Here is a 13,003-nt window from a genome sequence, read left to right as displayed (position 1 = left end):
AAACGGCATATCAGCTTACTTCAGTATTTCGATAAACAGCAGAAGAAATACTTGTAAAAAAGGAAGATTTTTTGTTATGACACATGCAAAGGACGTCGGCACGGCAGCCACGAGTGGCCATTTTCCGTCTTTTTTTGGTGCAAGGTAAAAGAGCATGTTCATTGTTATGGAAGGCAGACCGACTCACAACCGAATGAAGCTCGCGCTTCGTAATCGCGTGTATGTTGTCACAATTTGTAAAGAGAATGTGATAACTCCTACAATACTATTTCAGTGGTACAGGGTGGCGCACGAAAAATCGGCACCGAGTACTGGACTGCTCGTTGTCCTTACCAATCGTTATCTATTGTTTCGAAGTTGTTGTTTGCATTAGCTTATTTATTATTTCTTTAATGCCTAATTATTACATGTTTATCCATTCTTCTCGTAGCGGTCAACAAATCGTAATTGATGAGCAGTCTGTACTCGGGGCCGGCTTTTCGTGCGCCACCTTATATTATTTCCCTCGGATCAGCCACATAACGCTACAGTTGGCTAAACGAGACGTTTTGCAGAATCACGAAAATTACAAGTGTGTGAGAATTCTGTTATCATTAAAAACTCTGTACTCCAGAGGGGGGGGGGGGGGGAGGGGAGGCAAGTGCCCTCTCTCGGCGCCTTCCACCTTCCATCTTCAGTCACCTATGCTACTAATTTTGAATTTCATAATAACCATATACCTAGCACAATGAACGGTGAATGAGTAAAAATGAACGGTTCCCAGACAAGAGCGATCACCGGTGAACTAGATCCCTAGTATGAACGACTTTGCCCATCTCTAATGCGAATCTGTGCAGATCCCAAAAACTCGAAAAATACTCGACAATGGACCGCGCTAATGTCATTTATGCTATCTCCTTTACATAAGAACACATTTTCGTAAAATTCTCCCAATAAACCGAAGTCGACCATTCGCCTTCCCTACTACAGTCTTCACATGCTCATCCCACTTCATACACTGAGCTGATGAAAGGCATGAGATACATCGCAATATCGTGTCGGACCCACTCTTGCTCAGCGTAGTGTAGCCACTCGACGTGGCGGGGACGGAACAAGTCTTCTGAAGACACTTGCAGAAATACTGTTCCATGTTGCCTGTACAGCCGTACATAATTGCGAAAGTATTGTTAGTGCAGAATTTTGTGCACGAACTGACCTCTCGATTATGACCCATAAATGTTCAATGGTATTCGTGTCGGGCGATCAGAGTGGCCAAATCATTCGCTCGAACTGTCCATAATATTCTTCAGATCAACAGCAAACAATCGTGGCCCGGTCGTCCATAAAAATTCCATCATTGCTTGGAAACGTGAAGGTCTCCAAGAAGCCGAACAAAACCATTTCCCGTCAATGATCGGTTCACACCGCACCACATCATTAAAGAGCCACCACCAGCTTGCACAGTGTGCTGATATTCTTGAGTGAATATCGAACATTTTTTTTGCCGATCAGCACTGCCTTCCTTCAAGAACGCTGTTCGATGTATGATCTTGTAGTAAGACTAATATATGAGGTAGCATGTAGTTAACGAGTTTCATGGTTAATATTCATACACTACTGGACATTAAAATAGATACACCACGAAGATGACGTGGTACTGACGCGAAATTTAACCGACACGAAGAAGATACTGTGATATGCAAATGATTAGCTTTTCAGAGCATTCACACAAGGTTGGCGATACCTACAAGGTGCTGACATGAGGACAGTTTCCAACCCATTTCTCATACACAAACAGCAGTTGACCGCCGTTGCCTGGTGAAACGTTGTTGTGATGCCTTGTGTAACAAGGATAAATGTGTACCATCACGTTTCCGACTTCGAAAAAGATCGGATTGTAGCCTGTCGCGATTGCGGTTTATCGTATCGCGACATTGCTGCTCCCGTTGGTCGACATCCAATAACTGTCAGCAGAATATGGAATCGATGGGTTTAGGAGGGTAATACGGAACGCCGTGCTGGATCCCAACGGCCTCGTATCACTAGCAGTCGACATGACAGCCATATTATCCGCATGTGTGTAACGGATCGTGCAGCCACATCTCTATCCGTGAGTCAACAGATGGAGACGTTTGCAGGACAACAACCATCTGCACGAACAGTTCGACGTTTGCAGCAGCATCGACTGTCAGCTCGGAGAACATGGATGCAGTTACCCTTGTCGCTGCATCACAGACTGGAGAGCCTGCGATGTTGTACTCAACGACGAACCTGGGTGCTGGAATCGCAAAACGTCATTTTTTAGGATGAATCCAGGTTCTGTTTACAGCATCATGATAGTCGCATCTGTGTTTGGCGACATCGCGGTGATCGCACATTGGAAGCGTGTATTCGTCATCGTCATTCTGGCGTATCATCCGGCGTGATGGTATGGGGTGCCATTGGTTACACGTCTCAGTCACCTCTTGTTCGCACTGACGGCACTTTGATCAGTGGACGTTACATTTCAGATGTGTTACGACCCGTAGCTCTATCCCTCATTCGGTCCTTGCGAAACCCTACATTTCAGCAGGATAATGCACGACCGCATGTTGCAGGTCCTGTACCGTCCTTTGTGGATACAGAAAATGTTCGACTGCTGCCCTGACCAGCAAATTCTCTAGACCTCTCTCCAATTGAAAACGTCTGGCCAATGGAGGCCGAGCAACTGGCTCGTCACAATACGCCAGTCACTACTCTTGATGAACTGTGGTATCGTGTTGAAGCTGCATGGGCAGCTGTACCTGTACACGCCATCCAAGCTCTGTTTGATTCAATGCCCAGGCGTATCAAGGCCGTTATTACGGCCAGAGGTGGTTGTTCTGGGTACTGATTTCTCAGGATCTATGCACCCAAATTGCGTGAAAATGTAATCACATGTCACTTCTAGTGTAATATATTTGTCCAGTGTATACCAGTTTATCATCTGCAGTTCCTCTTGGTGTAGCAATTTTAATGGCCAGTAGTGTAGATGTAATAGGTTAAACGATGTACTGTGTCTAGTGTTTTTTGTGTTCTTATGTTCCATGTCTTGGAGGACGTTGAAACGACGACTTTGGACTGCCAGCGGCACGGTAAAGGAAGCTGCGGAAGTTGTTCGCTGTACACGTCGAGCCGACAGCCATCCACGCCAGAAAACGACATCCTTGGGCGAAGATGGTTCAAATGGCTGTAAGCACTATGGGACTCAATATCTGAGGTAATCAGTCCCCTGGACTTAGTACTACTTAAACCTAACTAACCTAAGGACATCACACACACCCATGCCCGAGGCAGGATTCGAACCTGCGACCGTAACAGCAGCGAGGTTCCGGACTGAAGCGCCTAGAACTGCCAGGAGATCTCGAGGAAGCACTGATTATATAGGCAGTACAGAGAGCGCCACTGTCCATCACGTGGCGTCGGCTAGGAGATTCTCTCTGGTAACGCCGACATTCTCGACTGAAAGTAATCGACAGTCACGCTTGAGGTGCAACGCTGACATCCAAATTTTATCCAGTTTAACACCTTCGTCTTTCTTGTTAAAATTATTACGATGTTTATCAATCTCGACAGCCTCTCTATACATGCGTGCATAATAATGCGAGGTTTTAGATATGACGCTCGTCTCGCTGAATTTTATTTCATTATCACCTTCCTGGTAAACATGTTCCGCTACGGACGATTTATCCGTGTGACCCAGGCGGCAATTCCTCCCATGTTCATCAAGACGTGTCTTCACACTTCTCTTTGTGGTGCCAATATAAACCTGTCCTGGTGTAGCCAAAGGGTGTCCATCTTTTCCCGATCTTAAATATTCTTTTATTTTCCTGGTGGGTCTGAAAATAGTTTCCACCCCATACTTGATTAAAACTTTCCCAGTGCGATCTGTCACCGTACTAATGAATGGAAAAAAATCTTGCCCTTGGGCGACTGTTGTTCGTCGTTGGTCCTGATTCTCTGTCTAGAGCGAAGTTCACGATATATATCCTTGCTAGAATAGCCATTCATCACGGAAGTTGACCGTAGATGTTCGATGTCATCTTTTAAATAAACTGGTTCACAAATTCTGTACGTCGTGTCTACCAAGGTTTTCATTACACCTCTTTTTTGTCTAGGGTGGTGGTTTGAATCTTCATTCAGATAACGATCAGTATGTGTGGCCTTTCTATACACCTTATGGCCCAACGTTCCGTCCCGTCATTTAATCACAGACACATCCAGGAAATTTCATTGCCCATTACCCTCCGTCTCCATAGTAAATTGGATTTTCGGATTAATTCTGTTTAAATGTGTCAGTTCAAGAGGAATGGACATCTCTAAAAAGGGCCATCACAGAAGTTGGGAAGGAAAACATAGGTACAAAGAAGGTAGCTGCGAAGAAACCATGGGTAACAGAAGAAATACTTCAGTTGATTGATGAAAGGAGGAAGTACAAACACGTTCCGGGAAAATCAGGAATACAGAAATACAAGTCGCTGAGGAATGAAATAAATAGGAAGTGCAGGGAAGCTAAGACGAAATGGCTGCAGGAAAAATGTGAAGACATCGAAAAAGATATGATTGTCGGAAGGACAGACTCAGCATACAGGAAAGTCAAAACAACCTTTGGTGACATTAAAAGCAACGGTGGTAACATTAAGAGTGCAACGGGAATTCCACTGTTAAATGCAAAGGAGAGAGCAGATAGATGGAAAGAATACATTGAAAGCCTCTATGAGGGTGAAGATTTGTCTGATGTGATAGAAGAAGAAACAGGAGTCGATTTAGAAGAGATTGGGGATCCAGTATTACAATCGGAATTTAAAAGAGCTTTGGAGGACTTACGGTCAAATAAGGCAGAAGGGATAGATAACATTCCATCACAATTTCTAAAATCATTAGGGGAAGTGGCAACAAAACGACTATTCACGTTGGTGTGTAGAATATATGAGGCTGGCGACATACCATCTGACTTTCGGAAAAGCATCATCCACACAATTCCGAAGACGGCAAGAGCTGACAAGTGCGAGAATTATCGCACAATCAGCTTAACAGCTCATGCATCGAAGCTGCTTACAAGAATAATATACAGAAGAATGGAAAAGAAAATTGATAATGCGCTAGGTGACGATCAGTTTGGCTTTAGGAAAAGTAAAGGCTAATAACGGAAGCAAGGCTAAAGAAAAATCAAGACACGTTCATAGGATTTGTCGACCTGGAAAAAGCGTTCGACAATATAAAATGGTGCAAGCTGTTCGAGATTCTGAAAAAAGTAGGAGTAAGCTATAGGGAGAGACGGGTCATATACAATATGTACAACAACCAAGAGGGCATAATAAGAGTGGACGATCAAGAACGAAGTGCTCGTATTAAGAAGGGTGTAAGACAAGGCTGTAGCCTTTCGCCCCTACTCTTCAATCTGTACATCGAGGAAGCAATGATGGAAATAAAAGAAAGGTTCAGGAGTGGAATTAAAATACAAGGTGAAAGGATATCAATGATACGATTCGCTGATGACATTGCTATCCTGAGTGAAAGTGAAGAAGAATTAAATGATCTGCTGAACGGAATGAACAGTCTAATGAGTACACAGTATGGTTTGAGAGTAAATCGGAGAAAGACGAAGGTAATGAGAAGTAGTAGAAATGAGAACAGCGAGAAACTTAACATCAGGATTGATGGTCACGAAGTCAGTGAAGTTAAGGAATTCTGCCACCTAGGCAGTAAAATAACCAAAGACGGACGGAGCAAGGAGGACATCAAAAGCAGACTCGCTATGGCAAAAAAGGCATTTCTGGCCAAGAGAAGTCTACTAATATCAAATACCGGCCTTAATTTGAGGAAGAAAGTTCTGAGGATGTACGTCTGGAGTACAGCATTGTATGATAGTGAAACATGGACTGTGGGAAAATGGGAACAGAAGAGAATCGAAGCATTTGAGATGTGGTGCTACAGACGAATGTTGAAAGTTAGGTGGACTGATAAGGTAAGGAATGAGAAGGTTCTACGCAGAATCGGAGAGGAAAGGAATATGTGGAAAACACTGATAATGAGAAGCGACAGGATGATAGGACATCTGCTAAGACATGAGGGAATGACTTCCATGGTACTAGAGGGAGCTGCAGAGGGCAAAAACTGTAGAGGAAGACAGAGATTGGAATACGTCAAGCAAATAATTGAGGACGAAGGTTGCAAGCGGTACTCTGAGATGAAGAGGTTAGCACAGGAAAGGAATTCGTGGCGGGCCGCATCAAATCAGTCAGTAGACTGATGACAAAAAAAAAAGTCAGGAAGGCATAAGGCATCCAGCACCTCTGCTCCGTGTGTCCATACTACGAACGTGTCATCGACATAGCGACACCGTCTGGCTGGTCTCTTACTGGCCGTCTGCAACGCCCGTTGTTCAAAAGTCTCCATAAACAAGTTAGTCACAGCAGGACTAAGAGGACTATTGTATTGAAAGTAGGTTGTGGTGAGGCAGTGTCTGAGTAATGCCACAATATCGGTAGGAAAAATATCCGCTTTGCATAAGATAGCTTCGTTTACCGGAATCATGGTAAATAACGACAATATCAAAACTGAAAAGGATATCATACGGGCCCCCGCTCATTTCCTTTAAATTGTCAGTGAAATGAGCTGAATTGTTAATATGGCTCTCCGTCCTCCCAACATAAGGTTGAAGCAATGAGACAAGGTGTCTATCTAACTCGTATGTCGGTCCACCTATAGCGCTGACAATTGGCCTCAACAGAGCCTCAGGCTTATGCACTTTGGATACTCCATAAAGTCTAGGTGGGTACGTTTCTGTTTTACAAAGCAGCTTCTTATCGTCGGAGGCGAATGAAGACGCTTTCACCACTCGATTGGTCATTCTTAAAATCTTCATATTCGGATCCTTCTGGAGTTTTTTTGTAACTGGAGGGAACCTAAATATCGTTGATCTTTCCATGACAGTCCTCACTGTTCAATATGACGGTGTCATTACTCTTATCTGCATTAAGAACAATAATGTTTTTATCTGCATTTATATCCCTCAGCGCCTTCCTTTGTGCCTGCGACAAATTACTGTTAGGTGGCTTACATGTACGTAAAATCATAGCCGTTTCTACCCTAATTACGTCAGCGGACTGCTGTGGAAGCTGATGGATACCTGCCTCAATATTTGCTACAATACCCTCTGTGGATACGTTTTGGGGCGTAACAGCAAAATTACCTTCTTTTACTAGTACAGAAATTTCAACTTTTGACAAATCTGTATCAGACTGGTTGATAACAGTTCGAGAATTGTCCTCAACTGATCCTCCAGAAATGTTCTTCTATAAGTTATCGAACTACTTCTTCTGTCTGTTTAGTGATATTTCTGCACAAACTTCTATAGTTTGGAATGTTAGACCGTCAGTCTCATTCCAATCACCACACTGCATAGCTTTACTAACAACCAAGTTGAGATGAAAAAGATTACTGCTGGTTTCCTCCAGTGCTCGCCGCATCTGATAAATCCTCTCACGTATCATTGCAGATTTCATACGGTTGTAAATGCGATGAGCCTTAGCCGAGCGAAACATCCTCTTCACCTTCAGAAATTTCGGAACCGTCGAAGTATCCCTGCAGCGTAACAGGAAGGTGAGGGTACACTGTTGTTGTGCTTACTTCTTGCGTATTCCTTCAAATCGACGAACCGATGCTGACATTTCCTCCCCGTACAGGTCAGGGGAGAGTTTTATACATCGATCACGGCCTATCAGTCCGAAAGTTTTAAGTGAAGACAATACCGGCCGTGAAAGCTTACATTGTATGATCGTAATGGGTACTGTTACTTAAGAAGCCTTAGAGTCACCCGCATATCTGGGAAGACAATTCCGTATGCTTGTATACTCCTGGAAATGGAAAAAAGAACACATTGACACCGGTGTGTCAGACCCACCATACTTGCTCCGGACACTGCGAGAGGGCTGTACAAGCAATGATCATACGCACGGCACAGCGGACACACCAGGAACCGCGGTGTTGGCCGTCGAATGGCGCTAGCTGCGCAGCATTTGTGCACCGCCGCCGTCAGTGTCAGCCAGTTTACCGTGGCATACGGAGCTCCATCGCAAACACTGGTAGCATGCCGCGACAGCGTGGACGTGAACCGTATGTGCAGTTGACGGACTTTGAGCGAGGGCGTATAGTGGGCATGCGGGAGGCCGGGTGGACGTACCGCCGAATTGCTCAACACGTGGGGCGTGAGGTCTCCACAGTACATCGATGTTGTCGCCAGTGGTCGGCGGAAGGTGCACGTGCCCGTCGACCTGGGACCGGACCGCAGCGACGCACGGATGCACGCCAAGACGGTAGGATCCTACGCAGTGCCGTAGGGGACCGCACCGCCACTTCCCAGCAAATTAGGGACACTGTTGCTCCTGGGGTATCGGCGAGGACCATTCGCAACCGTCTGCATGAAGCTGGGCTACGGTCCCGCACACCATTAGGCCGTCTTCCGCTCACGCCCCAACATCGTGCAGCCCGCCTCCAGTGGCGTCGCGACAGGCGTGAATGGAGGGACGAATGGAGACGTGTCATCTTCAGCGATGAGAGTCGCTTCTGCCTTGGTGCCAATGATGGTCGTATGCGTGTTTGGCGCCATGCAGGTGAGCGCCACAATCAGGACTGCATACGACCGAGGCACACAGGGCCAACACCCGGCATCATGGTGTGGGGAGCGATCTCCTACACTGGCCGTACACCTCTGCTGATCGTCGAGGGGACACTGAATAGTGCACGGTACATCCAAACCGTCATCTAACCCATCGTTTTACCATTCCTAGACCGGCAAGGGAACTTGCTGTTCCAACACGACAATGCACGTCCGCATGTATCCCGTGCCACTCAACGTGCTCTAGAAGGAGTAAGTCAACTACCCTGGCCAGCAAGATCTCCGGATCTGTCCCCCATTGAGCATGTTTGGGCCTGGATGAAGCGTCGTCTCACGCGGTCTGCACGTCCAGCACGAACGCTGGTCCAACTGAGGCGCCAGGTGGAAATGACATGGCAAGCCGTTCCACAGGACTACATCCAGCATCTCTACGATCGTCTCCATGGGAGAATAGCAGCCTGCATTGCTGCGAAAGGTGGATATACACTGTACTAGTGCCGACATTGTGCATGCTCTGTTGCCTGTGTCTATGTGCCTGTAGTTCTGTCAGTGTGATCATGTGATGTATCTGACCCCAGGAATGTGTCAATACAGTTTCCCCTTCCTGGGACAATGAATTCACGGTGTTCTTATTTCAATTTCCAGGAGTGTACCTTCGCTAATGGTCGGCAGCATGGCACCGTGTCAAATACTTTACGGAAGTCTAGGAATACGGAACCTGCATTTTGCCCTCCATCCGTGGTTAGCAGGATCTCAAGTGAAGTTTCGCACGTGGGGTGCTTTCTAAAAACGTGCTGATTTGTGCACAGAAGCTTTTCCCTATCAAGGAAATTTATTATATTCGAATTGAGGATAAGTTCAAGAATTCTGCAGCAAACCGATCTAAAGACATTGGTCTGAAATTTTGCGTTCTTTCCGTTACTCTTTTTATATACAGGAGTCACCTGCTCTTTTTTCCAATCGCTTGGGACTTCTCAGCGGGCGAGAGATTCGCGATAAATGCAAGCTAAGTAAGGTGCCAGTAAAAATCGAACTGGGATTCCATCAGGACCTAGTGACTTTTTTGCTTTCAACTCTTTTAGTTCTTTCTCTACAGCAGCGATGCCTTTGCTATCTTCCGTGCTACACTAGCCTGCTCAACGAGCGAAAAGACAGAAGCCTTAGACCCATTTAGCGATGTCTGGATAAAACAGATTTACGAGTGAAGCCCTGATCGCCTTGTCCACACCTATGTTGACAGTCTGCAACCGCAACGCACACTGATGCTTGTATTTCAATCTACGTCACCATACCAGTACCGGCGCCTAACGCCACGTCATCACACTGCAACAACCCAAATCCTGCAGCGCACCGTACGAGCATCATTCCTATGAAGTCGGTACCAATACGTAAATAGTTTTCGGTCTACACAGGCTCAAGTTTAATTACGGGGTTGCCCAGAAAGTATCGCAACGTATTTTTTTCTCAGCGGAAAATAATACCACGAAAGCGAAACTTTAAGTATGTATTATTTGAAGTCTCCAGAGTGAGCGCGCCAAGTTTCTGTAACTTTCGACAGATAGCGTAGCTGTAGGACAGTTTCAAAATGGTTTCTGTAGGTGATGTATGTTACAAGCAACCGTACCGTCAATGAATTTCTCATTGCAGAGAAAGAAACTGCGGGGAATATTCACAAACGCCTGTGCGAAGTATACGGGGCATCTGCTGTCGACAGAAGTGCAATTAGTCTCTGGGTACGGATACGGAGGGTGAAGTCATCAGAAGGCGGTTCGGCGGAGCTCCACGATTTGCAGTGGTAGGGGAGACCATCCACGGCTGTCACACCTGACCTAGCCCCTCGGAGTTCCACTTGTTCGGTTGTTTGGGCCATTAAAGGATGCCATTGGTGGAAGACATTCTGAGGACGATGAGGAGGCGATTCACACACTGAAGCACTGGCTCCGCCACCAGCACAAAGATTGGTACCGACAGGGCATACACGGCCTGGTTTCGCGCTGGGGGAAGGCCACAGAACGGGATGGAGATTGCGTGCAAAAGTAGGGTGTGTAGATAAAACACCATTATTTCGTGTGCATCTTTCTCATTATGTTCAATAAAGAAGAAAAAATGCGGCGCACTACATTCTGGGCAACCCTCTTATAATAACCTGTACATTTCAGGTAATAGGCAGCGCGCCTGCGCTACCTAATGGAGACCAGCAGAGAAATAGAGTAGATTAGAATGTTTTGTGTCCCATAAGCTGCGTTGAGTGGAACCAACCAAAACTATCGCCTCGCATTCGATCGGCTGCTGCGGTTCAAATACCTTAGCGTCTCCGAACAGATCAGCGCGTTCTTACACTAGCAAAGATAATTTGCTCCTGCGTTTTGGAATCGACAGCCTGTCTTCAGGAGGAATGCAAAGGCGCTCGTTATTAAGTCGACGCCTCTCATAATAAAATAATAATTCTGTCGTCACAAAAGGCGGCCGGTTGCAGTTATCTCTGAAAACCTTCATTCATCAAGTCACAGTTTCCAGACCCATAATACGTGGATGTTGTACAAAGGAATAGGTTAGGAGTAATACCTGGCGCGGCGGAAAGCGAAGAGATGTCGTCTTCGCAGGGCGAGGTACAGTGTAGAAGGGAGTTCACCGCAGTTAATCTACGGATAAAAGGAAGGAATTCTGTTCGGATAAATAGCAAGTGACGAAGTTTTATTGCGACTAGTTACCAGGAGAGAATCGGAGGAACTAAGGATTTTACTGAGACTTCACTGAACCTTACGCTTGTATGTGTGTCAAGATACGGTGCTAAGAGTTACTAGAGATTAATAAAAGAACTTAACTTTCAACTTGTATCGTCATGTTCTCTATAGCAGTTACTCGATTCCCTTTTTTGCGTGTTTTTACATTTTTCCTTCACATGTCGTAGTCCTTGTGTTGGGACTGTTAGCGATAGAGATGTTATTCTCCCTGCAACCGAGTAGCGGAAGTTTCCGCAGTAGTCGTAAACGAAGCAATAATATCTACTGAGCTCAAACATTCCGTCATCATGTCTCGGCAGCCGAGCGATCAACGCGGCGGATTACTACCGAAATGCCCCAGGTTCGATTCCCGGCCGGGTTGGAGATTTCCTCCACTCGGGCTGTTGGGTTGTCCTCACGTTCGTATCCACATAATTGACATTCCACGATTTATATCGGTGTACGCGCAATGCTCGTCAGCCAGAGAAAAAAAGGACATCACAAAATATATTCTACTTGTCATGCGATGTGACTAACTCATTGTACAGTTCCTCAGTGTTGTTGTTGTTGTGGTCTTCAGTCCAGAGGCTGGTTTGATGCAGCTCTCCACGATCCTCTATCCTGTGCAAGCTTCATCTCCGAGTACCTACTTCAACCTACATCCTTCTGAATCTGCTTAGCGTATTCATCTCTTGGTCTCCCTCTACGATTTGTACTCTCCACGCTGCCCTCCAATGGTAAACTAGTGATCACGTGATGCCTCAGAACATGTCCTACCAACCGATCCCTCCTTCTAGTCAAATTGTGCCATAAATTTGTCTTCTCCACAGTTCTATTCAATACCTCTTCATTAGTTATGTGATTTACCTATCTAATCTTCAGTATTCATTTGTAGCACCACATTTCGAAAGCTTTTGTTCTCTTCTCGTCTAAACTATTTATCCTCCACGTTTCACTTCCATACATGGCTACACTCCATACAAATACTTTCAGAAACGACTTCCTGACACTTAAATCTATACTCTGTGTTAACAAATTTCTCTTATTCAGGAAAGCTTCCTTTGCCATTGCCAGTCTACATTTTATTTCCTCTCTACTTCGACCATCATCGGTTATTTTGCTCCCCAAAGAGCAACACTCCTTTACTACTTGAAGTATCTCATTTCTAATCTAACTCCCTCGGCATCACGCGATTTAATTTGACTACAGTATCATAGGGACACTTTTAAGCAGTAAATTCCATAGAATCTGAGGCTGAGTATATATAGTTTTTGGTTCCAATTGAAAATTTCGAAATAGTCCACACTCAGGTAAATTAACGTAGGGGAACAGATAAACGAATTCCGCTGTTTTGGGCTAGATCCTAGCGGAGGAGGTTTGGTGTTGCCGTCCTCCGACCTGTTATGAAGTATCAAGTGTGTACCTTTGTCGTGTGGATGACTGCGACGAGTGCTTGCACAGTGTCGTGTAGGGCTTGTGTTGTTGTGGACGAAGGGAAGGGAGATGGGAAAAACCGGAGACGGACGACAGCCTGCTCCTCTCGAATACCACCAAGGGGTCCGCCGAGCTCAACGTCCTTATCTGAAGAATGGATCACCGTCAACAGTGCTACAAGCCCTCACCTCGTGAGGTGGAGGGGGATGGGGAGGAGATCGTTGTTTAT

Source organism: Schistocerca gregaria, chromosome 7 (genome assembly GCF_023897955.1).
Source record: "Schistocerca gregaria isolate iqSchGreg1 chromosome 7, iqSchGreg1.2, whole genome shotgun sequence".
In the NCBI taxonomy this organism is placed as follows: Eukaryota; Metazoa; Arthropoda; class Insecta; order Orthoptera; family Acrididae; genus Schistocerca; species Schistocerca gregaria.
Note: the sequence above shows the minus strand (reverse complement) of the source record.